We start from the raw sequence: 6000 nt of genomic DNA, 5'->3' as shown, positions 1-6000 counted from the left end.
TATTTGGGAGGAAATGCATAGATCCTAGTAGCTTCTTAGTGGTCTGTCATTAGCTGGGGACTATGTAGGAAGCCAGAATCTTACCTTGAAAGCTAAGATAGATCCAAAGACTTAAGTTGAAGGCTACCATCTAACTGTCCTTGTAAGTGAACAGCAAGGTTTTTCTTGAAGGGATATCTCAATGGAGTCGACCTTGAGTCAACAAGAATGTGTGGGTCTGGCCTTGTATAGAAGCATGGACAGTTTCTCTATAGTAACACAAAGGAAGGCAGGGTTTATAGGCACAGATGCTAACAGGCATATAGTTATGGTGATGAGAATTTGTGTATGTTGTCTTCTGATGACTTCAAATTTTTTAGTGCAGTAGAAAGCAAAGTTAGCCACCAAGTGTGAGGATGAGAGAGGAAGCATTAGAGGCTTTAGAAAAGTGAAAGGAAGTATAGTTCCAGTTGGAAAAGGACATTCCAAACAGAGGAACCAGTATGTGTGGATGAGTTGCTTGAGCAAGTAGCTTTGTTGGTATAGAGTATAATGGAAGGAAGATAGGATGAAGCTGAAGAGGTAGACTGAGATCATGTTATGAATGGCCTTGAATGCTACATCAATGATTCAATAAGTTTTTCCATAAATTGTGGGAATTATTCATAATTTTAAAGAGGGAATTTTAATTAGAATAGCATTTATGTTGGGAACACAAGTCTTTGGCAGCAGTAAACTGGAGAGAGAAGTATAGGTATCCCTCACTATGTGAATGCTCCCTATCCAACTATTCACTATAACTACTTGTAAAGTATTTACCCCAAACTTAATACTTTTCTTGAAATCCGTGCTAATAGATCTGCAACCATGTGCTGGCAAAAATCATTTGGATTGGAATCTGGACTAGAAGATTCTATTCTCCAATATCTTCTCTGTTCTGTTAAGATGATGTCTCATACTCCTGTTTTCAACCATTTTGTGTATCCTTGCTATCATCTTCCCCACATTATTAAGTAAAAATATTTTTAAAGAGAGTTAGAAAAAGCTATGAAGAAAGAAATTGTCTAGAGAAGCTCATGCGCTTAACAAAAATGCTGGAGGTGATATTGAGTAAAGTGAATGCATTACATATATAAAGCTTGGCCATCCACATGTCTGTATCTATTGTGCATATAAGAAAATAAATATTGTGAAAGCTTCATGCTGTTGAGTACAGCATAATATTTTTAATAACTAGAGAAATGCCTTATGTAATGGATTGAGAGCTACACTCAGCAGGAGATGTCATTTAGCACCATGTTGAGAGAGCAGAAAGCACTACACATCTCTAAAGATCTGAAGAAGGCAATGAAGAAAGTGGGTGATTAGATGGGGGAGTTGAATTTCAAAGCCAAGAATGGTTTAAGAAATTTGAGAAACTGTAAGATTTTATAATTTGAGGATCTTTGGCAGGTCCAACCCAAACACTTGCAGAGCCTGGGGTAAAGTCAAGTGGAGGGTCCAGCCCACAGCCCACCGAAACTTCCATGACCAGCTCCATTGCAGCTGCGAGGGGCTTCACACACAGGAGTGTGAACATTCCAGCCCATACTTCAAAGCTCCATTCATTGACTCTTTCCCAAACCCAGGCTTAGCAAAGAGCTATGGCATGGCCACCCCTCATGTGCCAACCAACTTTTGCAGGATCGATTTGGAGAAAGGCCTGTGCAGACCCTGGAAGTGGGCTTGTGTCCATTGGGGGCAAGAAATTCCAAGGTTTTAGGTACTCACATTTTGGTCTAAGAGAGGGGCAGAGACACTGGGTGGTCACATCCTCTTGATCTGTAGGACTATTTGCTTTGTGAAGAGGAGTCTGGCAGGAGGAGGGCCAGAGATAAGCTCAGGGTAAGTTTGCTGATATCTAAGGGCAAAGTTGATTATGGTCAAAGCAGCTTTTAATAACAGTAAGGCTGAATCAGTCTTTCTCAGTGGAATAGTGGATAAAGAACTTTTCAAAGAAATGTTAGGTAATGCAGACAGATGTATTGCTGTTGCTGATGAATGTGAGGATGACCTGAATAGGCACACCCTACTTTTAAAAGGTGATGTCATGCACCATCTAGTGCTATCGAGAGCTCCACTCAGAGATCACATGTTTAGCTAATGCTCTGTGGCTATGTTCTAAGTCAGGGGTGGGGAACCTTTGTTCTGCCAAGGGCCATTTGGATACAGTGGGGCCTTGACTTACAAGTGTCCCGACTAACGAGTTTTTTGAGATACCAGCTGTCTCTCACTGATTTTTTGCATTGAGTTGACAGAGTAATTTGAGTTAACGAGCTCCTTAACGAGCTTGGTCTCGGAACGATTAAACTCGTAAGTCAAGGCCCCACTGTATTTATAACATCACTCAAGGGCCATACAAAATTATCAACTTAAAAATTAGCCTGCTATATTTGGTCAAACATTTAATTAACTCACCCCTAAATGCCTTGGCAGGACCAGACCAAATGATTTTGTGGGCCTTACATGGCCCACAGGCTGGACGTTCCCCACCCCTGTCCAAGGCTAAGCTATTGAAAATTTGTTTTGGCAGGTGTGATATCCTTCCAGGTAGGAGGGAGTTAAAGGGCATATGCCCTACAGGTGCTCTAGCTTCTCTTCCCACCTCAGAACAGCTTCTAACCCCAGGATTTGCCTAGTGGGACATTCCCAAGTCCTGGGAGTGGCATAGATCCAAAGACAGTGACAATATTCCGGCTGCCCAAGACTCTACCTGCTTCATGCATGACAGACTCTGACCCAAAGTCAGTGGAACTGAACCGCAGTTCAGCTTTGTGCAGGCTTCTGAGCGGCCCTTTAAGAAGAATGACGTTAATTAAACAGCTGAGCCGAGTTCTCCCTGAGCTTACTCCGGGAATTAGTTCAGAAGCAGGTGCATGCTTTTATATGCTTAAAAGATACGGGTCCTGGGGTGTTGTAGCCCTCCCAGAAAGCATTGTAGCAGAGGAAGACGGGAACCGTGTTTGCATGCACTGGAGAGGCGCCTGCAATTTGTCTACGTAGAGTCCAGCTAATTTTGCAGGTAGGGCAGTGGGCGTAAAGGGTGCAGAATCCCAGGGATTGTGGGTTGGTTGTAATCGAGACAACATGCAGGGTCGGTTTCTCCAAGTCATGTTGTGGTTCAAGGGCTCCAGCCTGAGAGAGAGGCTGAACACCAAGGGAACGAGCTGCCTAGGACTCGGTAACTGACCTTTATGTTAGGCTCTGGGCCTGCTTCCCACTTGGCATTTTCCAGGCAATTGGCCTGAAAAGAATGGGGCCTCATGCCCTAGTCGGTTTGGCTAAGTGGTTAGCGCAATGGCCCGCAGACTGAGGGGTTGCGAGTTTGATTCCGGTCAAGGGCATATACCTCAGTTGTAGGTTCCATCCCCTGCCCCAGGCAGGGTGGGTATAGGAGGCAACCAATCGATGTTTCTCTCTCTTCCCATTCCTTCCACTCTCTCTAAAAATCAATGGGAAAAATATCCTCTGAAAACAATCTGTAACCCAGGTACGTGCCCAGGTACGTGCCCTTGATGGGGAATCAAATCTGAGACCCTTCCCTTTGGTGTGTGGGCCGACACTGAAACTACTGAGCCACACCAGTAAGGCTTTTTAGTTTATTTGTAATGTGTTTCTAGACTGGTTAGACATATGATGGAAATAAATGGCCTTGACAGAGTAGGTCTAGACTTTGATAAAGAGTGTAATGAAGCCTCCATGTTCCTTAAAGACCTGGCGGAAAATGTAAACAAAATGGAGGTCTGGTTAGCTGTGCTCAAGGTTTTACACAGGATTAGTTATAGGTTGGCCCTTAATAGATGAACAGGAAACAGCAAAGGTGGCTCTAATACTTAAAAGGTGTTTTGTTAGAGTTGTTATATTGTGAGTGGCAAGAACAGGTTAAGGAGCTAATGTTCAGGTTAAGGCACATAATGGTAGCTTACATTTATTTTGTGCATTCTGAGTCGCAAATGTTTTGTGTGCATTATCGCATTTTAATCATCACAGCAACCCTTGGAGATAAGTGTTGTTACTGTGCTAGTTTCATAACTAAGGGAACCAAACTCAGAGAAGTTAAGTAACTTGCCAAGGTTATTCAGTAGTTCACAAACTTACTGCCTTTCCTGTAATTTCCTAGGGGCCTCGGTAAGAGACAATCTAGCAAAATGGTGATGAGTGTGGAGTGTCGGAGTCAGGCCTGGCCTGAATTTGAGTTTCAGAGCCATTCACTAACCCATGGCTTTGGGCAGTTAATCTCTCTAATTCTCAAAAACCTCACTAAAAAACTGCAATAATATCAAGCACCTGGTTTTACATGGTTTTTGTGACGAGAAATGAGATAATGCTTGTAAAGCTCTTCTTATATGCACACGACCTTGTATCATTGAATATTAGCTAGGGGATACTTTAGGATAATACAACGGCATGACTAATATGAATGATAAGCTAGTGGAAGATATTTTTGCCTGGTACCCTTGGGTTTAAATCATTCAGTTGGCTCCCCTGTATAGACTGACTCCAGGTTAATACACACTATAAATAATATGCACGTGAAACATTTTAGAATGAGCTCTTTTCTCCAATAATGACAAAGCAGAGAAACGGCTTCTTGGACTTCTTTCTCTTGTTCTGAGTCCAGTAGGCTACAGTCCAAGTTCATTTCTACTTTGAGAGATGAGAAAGAGCAGCCCCGCTGATGGTGAGGTTGTCACATGTTTTTAAGCTTGGGACATGCAATTATCTCACAGTGTCGTCCTGTCACCGTGAAGCAGGACGTAGTGGAGCAGCTTCAGATGACACCTTGGCGATAAATGGCTCCCCTCTGTCAACTTGCCAAACTCAGACCCCATAGGAGCTGTTAGCAAGGAGTCAAGGGGGGCAGCTCAAAGTTTATAAAGGTTTTTAATGTTCCTTTTCTTATTATAAATCTAAAATGTTTATTGTAGAAAATTGGGAAATAGAGATGTTCTATGTCTATTATGAAAGTAAAGACATTTTCCAGTAATACAATCTTAGTTGCAATCATGTCCTTCATTTTTTGAGATATGCAGTTTTATGAAATAAAAAATTATTTTGAAAGAAAATTTCACAGATATTTTTCATGGCCGCTTTGCTTTCTGTGTGTCATTCTGTGAAATTTAAGTCAACATGGCAGAGTTGTTTTTCCCCTCAGAAAGCAGGCTCACTCCTTGGGCGTAGTCATTGGCTAATTTAAACCTTAGGAAAGAGTGTGTAGTGATCACCTATCATGGTTTCATTCCAGGGGTTGGTAGTTCGCACACTAACCATAAGCTGAACCGAGGCCTACAAAACAGCACAGCTTTTCAGAGGAATGATTGATTTGCTTTGCTATGTTCTTAGCTTCTTGCACTGGCAAGAAATCACCAGTTCAGGATAGTGTAAGTATTTATCTTTGATAAGTTTCAAAGGGATTTTTTTTCAATGGTTAAAAACACACACCATATTTTCTAATAATTCTTCTTTTGTAGTTACTCTGAAAAATTTGGGGAAACTAGAAATGGCCATCTTGGTCTTTGAGATGAAAGGCTTATTTTTCTATTGGGTAACTTTCTGTTGGCCTCTTCCTGAGGCCACGTTCTTCCACTTAGAACAATTAATAGACACATTCAGAATCACCTGTCAGGCGCCATGGAGAACAGGGTGCTTGCAGATTCAGTGATGCCTGGGAATGTGTTTATGCAAATCCAAGAATATCTGTTTTACCTTCTAGCAAAACACCTGAGGTAAAGAAGTTGATGTATCAATTATATGGGGAAATGTAAAACTTCTCTTGGAGATTTTTGGAAAAAGGAAAGAATAGTTTAATGAAAAAATTATCCTGCATTTTAGAGGCTGTTTTGAAGCCTGGTTTTACCTGGAAATAATTACTCTCAGGTGGCAAGTGTGATTCACAGATGTGTGGGTCTAAAGCAGTGGTTCTCAACCTTCTGGCCCTTTAAATACAGCTCCTCATGTTGTGATCCAACCATAAAATTATTT

This window comes from Myotis brandtii, unplaced genomic scaffold (genome assembly GCF_000412655.1).
Source record: "Myotis brandtii unplaced genomic scaffold, ASM41265v1 scaffold931, whole genome shotgun sequence".
Lineage (NCBI taxonomy): Eukaryota > Metazoa > Chordata > Mammalia > Chiroptera > Vespertilionidae > Myotis > Myotis brandtii.
The sequence above is the reverse complement of the archived record's forward strand: the minus strand, read 5'-3'. Positions refer to the sequence as shown.